Below are 10,000 nucleotides of genomic sequence, written 5' to 3' on the forward strand. Positions count from 1 at the left end.
AGTGAAGTCTTTGCCAATTACACCCTATTGTGATGTCATCATATTTTAAACGGCGTGGAGAAGCCGTGAGTAGAGTAGGATACCCTCCTGATGGAGTCTACACACTGGTGGTGTTGAATGAATGGCCAACAATAACGTGTAGGGCGGCCTAAAGCCTTTATACATGCCTTTTTACTGCATAGAATACTAAGCTATTCAAATAATTATTGTTGTTGATTTTATAAATCCTCTTTAAATGTTGCACATACTGTACATGTGGCACATTGAATCCTTAGGGTTAACTGGAGAATGTAAGTAGTAGTTTGATTCACTTTAGGTAAGACCGCCATCCGACCCAAATACAGGAAGCCCAAGGGCCCAAGTGCTCCACATCAGGTTGCATCAGCTGGAACTTTGAAAACAATATGTGTTTACCTTTTAATCAAGATTGTGTTTGTAAATGGGAGTTTTTACAAGGAAACTCATCCAAAAGCTTTGATTCAACTATTTTTCAATCCACCTTGAAAGGGGAATAAAATCAATCAAGGAAGAAGTGATAATGATAAGGTATCAATTCCCCCTGTAGAGCCATTGATGAGAGGATCCAGCTGAAGTCTTAATTTGTTATCAATGTCTGTTAGAGCTGCATTCTGTTCTCCCAGGGACAATCTGCTATGTTGGCTAAATGGTATGACCTAGAGGTCCTTCCATCGGTCAATAACTCAATCAGTGCATTTGTTGTCCTGTGTTATAAACCAGTAGCTGTCACTGGATGTAGCAGCTTATTTATCTACACTGGATGCAGTGATTTATCTGTGCTAACTGGTTTAGCATTCTCCAGGTTACTTGATAGTACTGGACAATGATTCTTTTTGTCTCTCATGCGTTTTTATTAGTGGAAAGGTATTTGCTCTTACTTGGTGACAAATGAGATGGCTTCAGATGATAATGATTACATTCTGATTATTGAGTCATGCATGCAAAAATGCTTAGCCTGCTTACAAGAATCCACAAATGAATCCTGTCTAATGCCATGGCACGCTGACTGAAGTGGTCAGTGTTAGGATTTGCATCAGTAGTGAGGTTTTATTGCAAGTATTTTTTTATCTTTGTTGTTATATTTGTAGTGCTTTTGAGGCATATGTTTCCAAAATTATCTTAAAATGGACCAAAATTGCATTAAAAGAAACCAAATAAACCATAATCCCAACCATTAGTTGGGATTATGATCCAATGGAAACAATATGATTGTAAAATAAATATTGGTCTTAGTAATAAAAAGAATCCAAAGTGATTTTCTGTAAATTGACGTCAGAGGAACCGGGTGTCAAAGAGTTTTCAGATTGGAACCAGGCTGCACTGTTGGGTGTATGTTTGTCACAATGCATGCTGTGATTGAAAGCTGGGTTGAGGGGGGATATTTTTGCAGCATTACATGTCAGAAGACAAGGCAGAGAAAATAAGAAGAAGCTGTGTGTGTGTGTGTGTGTGTGTGTGTGTGTGTGTGTGTGTGTGTGTGTGGTGTGTGTGTGTGTGTGTGTGTGTGTGTGTGTGCGTGCGCGTGCGCGTGCGTGTGCGTGTACTGTCATGCATGCGTGCAAGTGTGAGATTGCTCAGGATTTGGCAGTGGCCCCAGTGTGGGGATGTTATCTCTTGATACGACATTTGGTGTGACTGTAATCTGCACACACACGTACAGACACATGCACACAGACACAGATGTGCACACACAGCCAACAGCTGTAGCAACAGCAAGGCACCAACAGCAGGCTTGAGCTGGAGCTTACTCTATGCTAACCCTCTATCGCAGACAAGCCTGTAGTTGCTTCAGGACAGTTAAGACAGATTGTGAGTGCAGATTTGCATACATAATGCCTGTGTATCTTTACCCCAAACTTGTCTGGACAATTGTTCAGTTCAGTTTATTTTTTTGATCATTACCATCAGAGTGGTAGGCTGCAGTTTTCATGTCATGGTCACAGAGCAGTGGAGCAAACGTGTAAAAAACAAAACTGTAGAGAAGTCTTACATCTGTGATTTCTCCTTTTATATCCCTTTGAGAGTGCAGCTCTTAGCTTGTGCATGTTGTCATACAGACAAACAGAACAGCAAAGACTTTTGGAAATTTGCTAAATCCTCTGACAAATGCACGGCTGCTTCAGATCCTCACATACACATATGTAGGGATGCATGCCGAACTCTGTACTTTTTTAGGGTACCGACCGAATTACATCGGTAAATTAATCTGTGCCAAATGTTGGTACCTGAGAGTGTGTGAGTTTCTCTGTCCTCTCTGCATGTTTGACAGAGACAGGGGCTCAGCTCTGACACAGGTGTGCAGAGCTCCGGTGCAGATGGAGCGAGACTACGTCGCCTGTACAGCTTGTTCAAGACCCAGTGAGTCACGGCAATGCCGATAAAGCTGTCGCAAATGTTGTTACACTTTTCAAAACTCCACGCAGACAGCGTTCGCTTCTGTATAATATGAATTAAAGCTGGAAGCGGTTGCGATGTAGTTCACTGTTGATTTAATCTGTTGATTATTTTCTCGATTAAACCATTAGTTGTATGGTCTTTCAAATGTCAGAAACGGTGAACAGTGTTATCGGTGTTTTCCAAAGCCCATGAAGATGTCTTCAAATGACTTCTTTTGTCCAACAACTCAAAGATAATTCATTTTACTGTCATAGAGGAGTGAAGGAACTTGAAAATATTCACATTTAAGAAGCTGGAATCAGAGAAATTTTCTTTTTTTTTATATAATAAATGACAAAACGATTAATTGATTATCAAAATAGTTGCCAATTAATTTAATAGTTGACAACCAATCGAGTAATCTTTGCAGCTCTTAACTGCTGGTTTAATCAGCTGGTCATCAGAAGTGATATTTTAAGCCCCTTTCCTTCAGCAGAACTATTTCTACTTGCTTTGAAAACGAAATCATGACATGTCCACAGCTTAGGGCTTGTTAGGAATGGACTGGAATGGGAGGTTTGGAACCAACTGCAGCCTTACAGATAAAGCACTGCAGCATCTGACTGGGCCACAATGGACTTCCAAGTCAACAGCAGGGGCTCTGCAGTGAAGAGAAACTGCAGAATTCTTTCCCTTATGGCCACAACTTTGTAACTCTCTCTCTCTCTTTCTCTCTCTCTCTCTCTCTCTCTCTCTCTCTCTTTCTCTCTCGTCCCCTTCTTGTTTTTTTTATTTCTGCATCCTTCCCAGAGGCCATTTGTCATCACTGATTATGCTCTATATTGTTCCCCACCACACTCTTCTGCCTGCTTTCGATACAACCAACTTTTTTTTCTATCTTCAGGCTGTGAGGGGAGTTAATTGATGATGCAATGATTTCCGATGATTGATAAAGTCATAGAAGAAAATAGAGATGCTTGCATAGCATTTAAATGATAGACATTGTGCCTAACGTGGCATTAAGTGTGAACATGAACAAGGACTAGGAAGGCTGGTTGTATTATACTGTCATTAATCTGACAGTATTTGTAAAATGTTATGTATTTATAAAGAAAAATACTTTGGCAGGCAGACTTTTAAAACATCAATCATGCTGCGATGTGGGAGGTTATCTTCTCGCTTCCCTTAGCCTGTTCAGGGACAAACGGACATGTGAAACTACTTGACCAATCGCCTTCCATTTGTGTGTTTCTCAAATGAAGCCTGTCCAAAAAATACATTTTCCTTCTTTTTCTTTTTAGAAGCACAAACATAACTAGCTCCCCTTTCTTAAGGTCTTGTAAACTTTCAACTTTCATGTGTTTCTGTGTACATAGAGGAATCACTTACTGTTAATTGTTTTCATATAATTATTAGTTATTTGTGTTTATTTGCTCCCTGCCCTCAACACTTGAGGAATCCGTACATAACCTTGTCTACCTGTAGGCTCCCTATGTTTCCAAAAACCTGCTAACACTGCAAACAGCTAAATGTGATTAACATAACGGTCAAAAAACAGCATGAACTTTTGGAGTGTTTCGAAGTTTCCATGTTTATGCTGAATTTCTTTTGTCATTCGTCATAATTTGACTGTATTTATAAAAGAATACCCTTATTGACAATTAACTGCTAGTGAGAAATATAAACAGACTCTACCATTTTTTAAGTAGAGTTACAACAAACAACTATTTTTGATATCAACAAATCTGCAGATTATTTTCAAGAATCTTTATTAATCAGCTAATTTTTTAGTTATTGTTTTTGTCTGTTTCATGTTAGAAAATAGTGAAAAATGGCCAGCAAAATCTTTATATAGACAAGAAAGTGTTGGATAATGCACTATGTTTATTAGAGAAACAACAGGTTAGTAGGTGCACAAATGTAGCCCATACTGGTATCAGAAACTTGAAGATTTCTTCTTGGATGTCCACACACCATCTGAAACTCAACTTTGATGAGACTGAGGTCCTTTTCCTTCCAAGGCAGGGCTCTCTAACCCAAGACCTGACTATAACAATTGACCACTCTGTGGTAGTCCCCACCCAGACTGCTGGAAACCTGGGTGTGACACTTAACGATCAACTATCCATCACTGCCAACGTTGCTGCAACTATCCGATCGTGTAGATACATGTTACAATGATATAAGGATATGTCCCCTTCTAACGCAGAAGGCCGCTCAGGTTCTGGTTCAGGCTCTAGTCATCTCACGTCGATACTACTGCACCTCCCTCCTTGCTGGCCTGCCTTCATGTGCCATCCGGCACCTCCAGCTCTTTCAGAACTCAGCAGCTTGACTTGTCTTCAACCTCCCCAAGGTCTCTCACACTACACTCTCCTCCACTCTTTTCACTGGTTATGACTTGTTTCCTGGATCCGCTTCAAGACACTAGTACTTGCATACAGAACCACAGACGGATCAGCCTCAGCTTGCATCCAGGATTTGGTCAAACCCTATACACTCCGCTCTGCGTTAGCCAACCAACTTGCTGCCCCCTCACAGCGAGGGACAACTAATACTGTTTGCTGTCCTGGCTCCTAAATGGTGGAATGAGGTCCCTATTGAAATCAGGACGGCCTCTTCCGACAAAGGCTAAAAACACATCTCTTCCAACTGTACCTTGGATAAAAAATGTATATACTGTACGTATGTGTATATATATATATATATATATTCTTGAAGCTGCACTTTCATATGACTCTTTGTTTTGCTTATTTAAAGCTAATGTACTTTTACTTACTCATTGTTGTCAGGAGTTTCCACCTTCAAGGTTGAAAGCACCCAATTAGAAGTCGATTTGGATAAAAGCGTCAGATAAATGACATGTAATGTAATGTAAGATAAAGTCCTTATCAAAACCGAAATAGTTATACCTCAACACATAAAGTGGCAAGGTCCATGATGATTTGATGCAGAAGTGATACATTTTTGTCCATTTGATAGTTCCCTTTTAACTTATGACATATATTCTGATACAAACTAAAATCAGCGATGACAGAAATCTTCTCAATTTTTTGGGGAATTTCTGAACTTGTGTCCAGAGAAGATGAATTAAGTATTTATTTATGCATTTTAAGTAAAGTGTAAAACACCAGTTTAAATTCAAACTTAGATTTTTAGAAACTACAGGGTATTGTTAAAATGCTAAACCGCTTGCAATTGACTTTATAATAAAGTAAAGAAAAGGTTGCGTCTCAACTAAAGAATAGCTGACAGTGTGTGGGAATTCAGTCTTTTCTTTTACCCTCACATATTAAAAATTTAGTTTGATTAGTTAGCTAAGTTAAAAAAAATATTAAATTCAGGCATGAAACTCTGTATTTCACCTTGTTTCTCTACCCTCGCACTAAGATCACATGCACGCACTCTTTTTCTCTCCACCCCTTACCCTCTCTCCGCCCACTGCTCTTCGTCACCCAGTCAGCTTGTGCCTGTGTATATACCATGCAGATGGCAGTGGCTTGTCCCACAGGGGCATAATCAGGTTGCCATTTTCCTGTCTCCTCCTGCCTTTCTCTGACATCTCCTCCAAGTCCTTGAATTACCTCACTGGGCAAAGTAGTGCTCTTGAATTTAAATCAAATGTGTTTAATTATAGCTGCTTTTAAAACAGGTTGTTGGACCCAGAAGTACAGCAGGTTGTAGCTTCAATGAGAACCCAAAAATTGTTACAGGCCACACATTAAGGTTAATTAGGCAGTTTAATTAAGCCTGGGACTCAATGCTAAAGTTGTGCTCGTGAGATTGGATTTAAATAGTTTTAGGAAAGGTAATGACATCCAGTATGTCGTTGAATTTTAGATATTTCTTGAAGCAGTTTTAGGAGACTTTAACGACTTGCGTAGAAACATTTAATATATCTCAATCGAGGACCCCAAACACATCAAACTGACAGCAATGGCAGCCTTGCCCCATTCTGCAGTAGAACCTATCCTTAGGTGTGTGCATTTATCCAGCTGGGTCTTCCCTGTGTGTGTGTGTGTGTGTGTGTGTGTGTGTGTGTGTGTGTGTGTGTGTGTGTGGGTGTGTGGGTGGGTGTGTGGGTGGGTGGGTGTGAGTTTGGGTGTGTGTGTGTGTGTGTGTGTGTGTGTGTCTGGGGGGGAGAGGAGGGATGGTGTTATCTAATTATGGGGACCCTGGGAGACAGAGAAACACAGGCCCAAGCCTTGTGTTATTATGCAGCTGCTGAACCTGGCTCATCTCTGCAGACAGAGAATTGACCTATTGCCTAGTTTAACACAGGTTAGAATGAAGGGTTGCCAAATTGGTCATGATGGGCCTCAACTTGTAGGTGACCTGAACTTGAACTAGGGTACCACTTGTTTCAACTTAGCAGCATTGGTTCATATGCTAGAAAACTCCACAACAAAGTGGTTTCTCTCTGTATTTGCTTGTTTTATACTGACACACAATTATCACCAGAAAGTGCCGTGTCCTGATCTTTCAAACTATTTTCTTTCTATGATTAAAATGAAGAAATCAGCTGTCAGGGACCCACTGGTCGCTCCTTTTACTCTAAACACGTTCACAGCAAAGTTAACTTAAACTCCAAGGCTTTGTAGATAACTAATTGTGTGTGTGAATGCTTTATGCAGCAGCATCACCCCCTTACACACACAAAAACACACCTTCCTACAGCTTTCTCTTTCTCCCAGTTGGGAACACTTCAAGTTGCGGTGCACATGAATGGCTTGATGGGTTGCCATGGTAACTGCACGACCGAGCGACAGTCAGGCTGACAGACATTTCCGACCCAGCCAGGCGTCGCCACATTGATTGCCACGACAACTCGGTAAACAGCACGCCTTCTTCTCAAAAAGATAAAGAAATTTGTTGGAGTCTTTAACATTTGGGAAGGAGGGAGGTGTTTGGCTACACCAGAATGAATACAAAAAAAATGAAATTGAAACTATGCCTACTCAAGCATGTCAAGTCTGTGAGTCATCAGTAAATACGCTGAATGAATCAACAGTGAAGTGCCCATGGCTGGTCATCACATACTATATCTCTGAGTTTGTGGTCAATTTGACCATATGCATGCGTGTCCCCTGGGTGCAACAACAAAGAGAACAGAGGCCCCCTTAAGTAGGTCAGTTGTTGGTGTGAGGCTGGGCAGGCTTATCAGGGCACACAGTGGTCCGGCTCAGTGGACCCAGCTCTCTTTGTTCCACAGCACGACTCCGTTCAGCGCTCCCACAGAGGCAGCCAGCATGGCTGCAGCCCCAGGGTCAAGTCTTTCCAGCAACACAGCCCAGGGCTCCATTTGCGTCTTTATAGAGATACAGAGAGGTGATTACTGACTGTGGTCATCTTAATGTATGTGTGAAAGGAATCACCTTCAAATTACCTTCTTAGTTTTTAAAGGTATTGTAAGTGATGTTAATCCAATACCCTTTTTGTTAAAATCAGTGAACATCTCCCCACTGTCACCTAGCTCTCTGGTTTCTGTGTGCGTTAAAATATATAAATGGAAATCAAACAAAGTAGTGCAAGAGCCTCACAAACATTGATCCAGCCAATCGGCAACAGACAGCAACAGTTGATGGTAGGGGCAGGAGGGGGCAAATCAGCATATGAATGTAGGCGGCCCATAGGGCGGAACTTCTGCATTTGTTTGGCAGTTTAGTTGAAATATCAACAATCTTTGCACAGAATTGCTTACTGCACCTTTTAAGTAGAGCAGTGTGTGTGATAGTTTGATTTGAACTTAGTAATAGTACTGTAGCTGTAATTAGTAAATTGTAAACGCTGCAGCAAGTGGTTAATCCACCATGACACTTGTGACCCAGCTGTGATGGTCCTGGACTCGAGGCACATTTTCATTTTTAAAGGCCAGTTATTTCATGGATCCAAGATACTATGCATCCTGACCTGAAAGTTCCCTTGGCCTTTGGAATTGAAATAACCCCATATCATCAGATACCCTTCACCATACCTAGAGATTGGCATGGTGTCATCCTGCAGTTGTTTCAAATGCAAAATACAGTATATATCAGTAAAATCCGTACTGAAGTACCGTAAGCACTTTACAATACGACAGGAATGACTTGGCTACGGACCAAAATTGAACTAGGCGATGCGTTAAAATGCAGTTTCATTGCCTGAGGGTCTGGAGAACACACAGTTCAAAATAGATGGTAATGATGCAAAATTAATAATATTTCATAATTTCTCTCATTTATCATTATTTATTGGGCCATACCACACAATAGAAAAGCAGTAACACCAGGGGATAGTGAAATTACAGAATATGTAAGTTGATATTGTTTTTTTAATGGGGCTTTCATTGGAATTATTTGTTCATTGGCAGGATACAACATGCAGTTTTGCAATATTGGAATTTAGAGAAAATCTTCTTGACACCCAGGAGTAAATGTCCTGCCACATTCAAAATGTTGTTGTGACCCATGCCTAATATACGTATATCTTAAAGGTCCTATGGCATGAAAAATGTTTTTTAACATTAATAGGCATCAAGCCTGCCTTTGGTTCTCCAGTGGCTAGAAATGGCGATAGGTATAAACTGAACCCTGGGTATCCTGCTCTGCCTTTGAGAAAATGAAAGCTCAGATGGGCCGATGTGGAATCTTGCTGCTTATGAGGTCATAAGGAGCAAGGTTACCTCCCCTTTCACTGCTTTGCCCAACCAGAGAATTTGGTACACCGATGAGAAAAAGAAAGACATGATGATGGGACTGGCTCTAGTGGCTGTAATTCTGCACCAAGGCTGAATTTGGGGAAAGAAACTTCAGATACAGTATTAGGGGACCACTAAGGTCTATATAACAACATCCAAAGAGCACCATGTCATGGGACCTTAACTATGTCAGACTACCTAAGAAGAGTGTCATTAGTTACTTTTGCTAAGTATGGACTGTTAGTTCTTTTCTAGTTTTCAAAGGGAAGCAAGTTGATTTATGTGTGTGTCCAAGTCCAACCATGAAATGCGTTTAGCTCAAACCCTGGTCTGGCTTACTGCGTGATTTAGACGGAGCTTTGAATGTAAAGTGACCTGAATGCTGGTGATGTCAGCCCCTCCATTCATGAAACACATGAATAATTGAGGAAGCAGCAGGCTCACTGCACCCGCACCAAGTAGAGGTGGAATGCAAACTGAAAGCCATCTCTTTCCTCATTTGCTCTGTCTCTAACCCCCTCCCCTCTCTGTCTCTGTCTCTCTCTCTCTCTCCACTTGCACATTATCCCTCAATCTTTTCCCATCTATTGTCATTCTGCAGCCGTAAAATTTGGTGTACGAGGAGCAGAAATCGCGAGAGAATAGCCTTGCTTGGATAATAGCAAATACAATAATCAGGTTGATGATCCAACGGCTGGGCGAGCGGAGGAAGAAAAAGGGGGAATTGAAAATTGCAGGTTGCTAGAAAGAGCGAAAGCTTATCAGTCTTACTTAGACAAAGGAAGAGAGTGAATGATAGGAAGAGAAAGAAAAAAGACGGAGCCTGCTCTTCAGAGAGAAACCACTGTTTCCAGGAAAATACGTAGTTTTTATCTCCCTCGGCTGTGTCCGCTTCCTCCTCCTTTTCCTCCCATCCGCCTGGCATGCTCC

The 10,000-nt window shown here is 41.1% G+C and overlaps 1 protein-coding gene across 19 annotated transcripts in view; it reads left to right on the plus strand.

The window, feature by feature from the left end:
• The window catches only part of gramd1bb (GRAM domain containing 1Bb), a 94,977-nt gene that overhangs the window by 51,653 nt on the left and 33,324 nt on the right, over positions 1–10,000 (plus strand). For 2 of the 19 annotated variants that reach the window (XM_032512234.1, XM_032512239.1), the window contains exon 1: positions 9,932–10,000. This exon is cut by the window's right edge and continues 153 nt beyond it. The exons of the other annotated variants lie outside the window; for them this stretch is intronic. The gene's annotated coding sequence lies outside the window, so the exon portion shown is untranslated. Of the gene's footprint in view, positions 1–9,931 lie in introns of those variants that run through there. 19 annotated transcript variants of the gene reach the window in all.

The sequence above is a fragment of the Etheostoma spectabile genome, chromosome 3 (assembly GCF_008692095.1).
Source record: "Etheostoma spectabile isolate EspeVRDwgs_2016 chromosome 3, UIUC_Espe_1.0, whole genome shotgun sequence".
Classification (NCBI taxonomy): domain Eukaryota; kingdom Metazoa; phylum Chordata; class Actinopteri; order Perciformes; family Percidae; genus Etheostoma; species Etheostoma spectabile.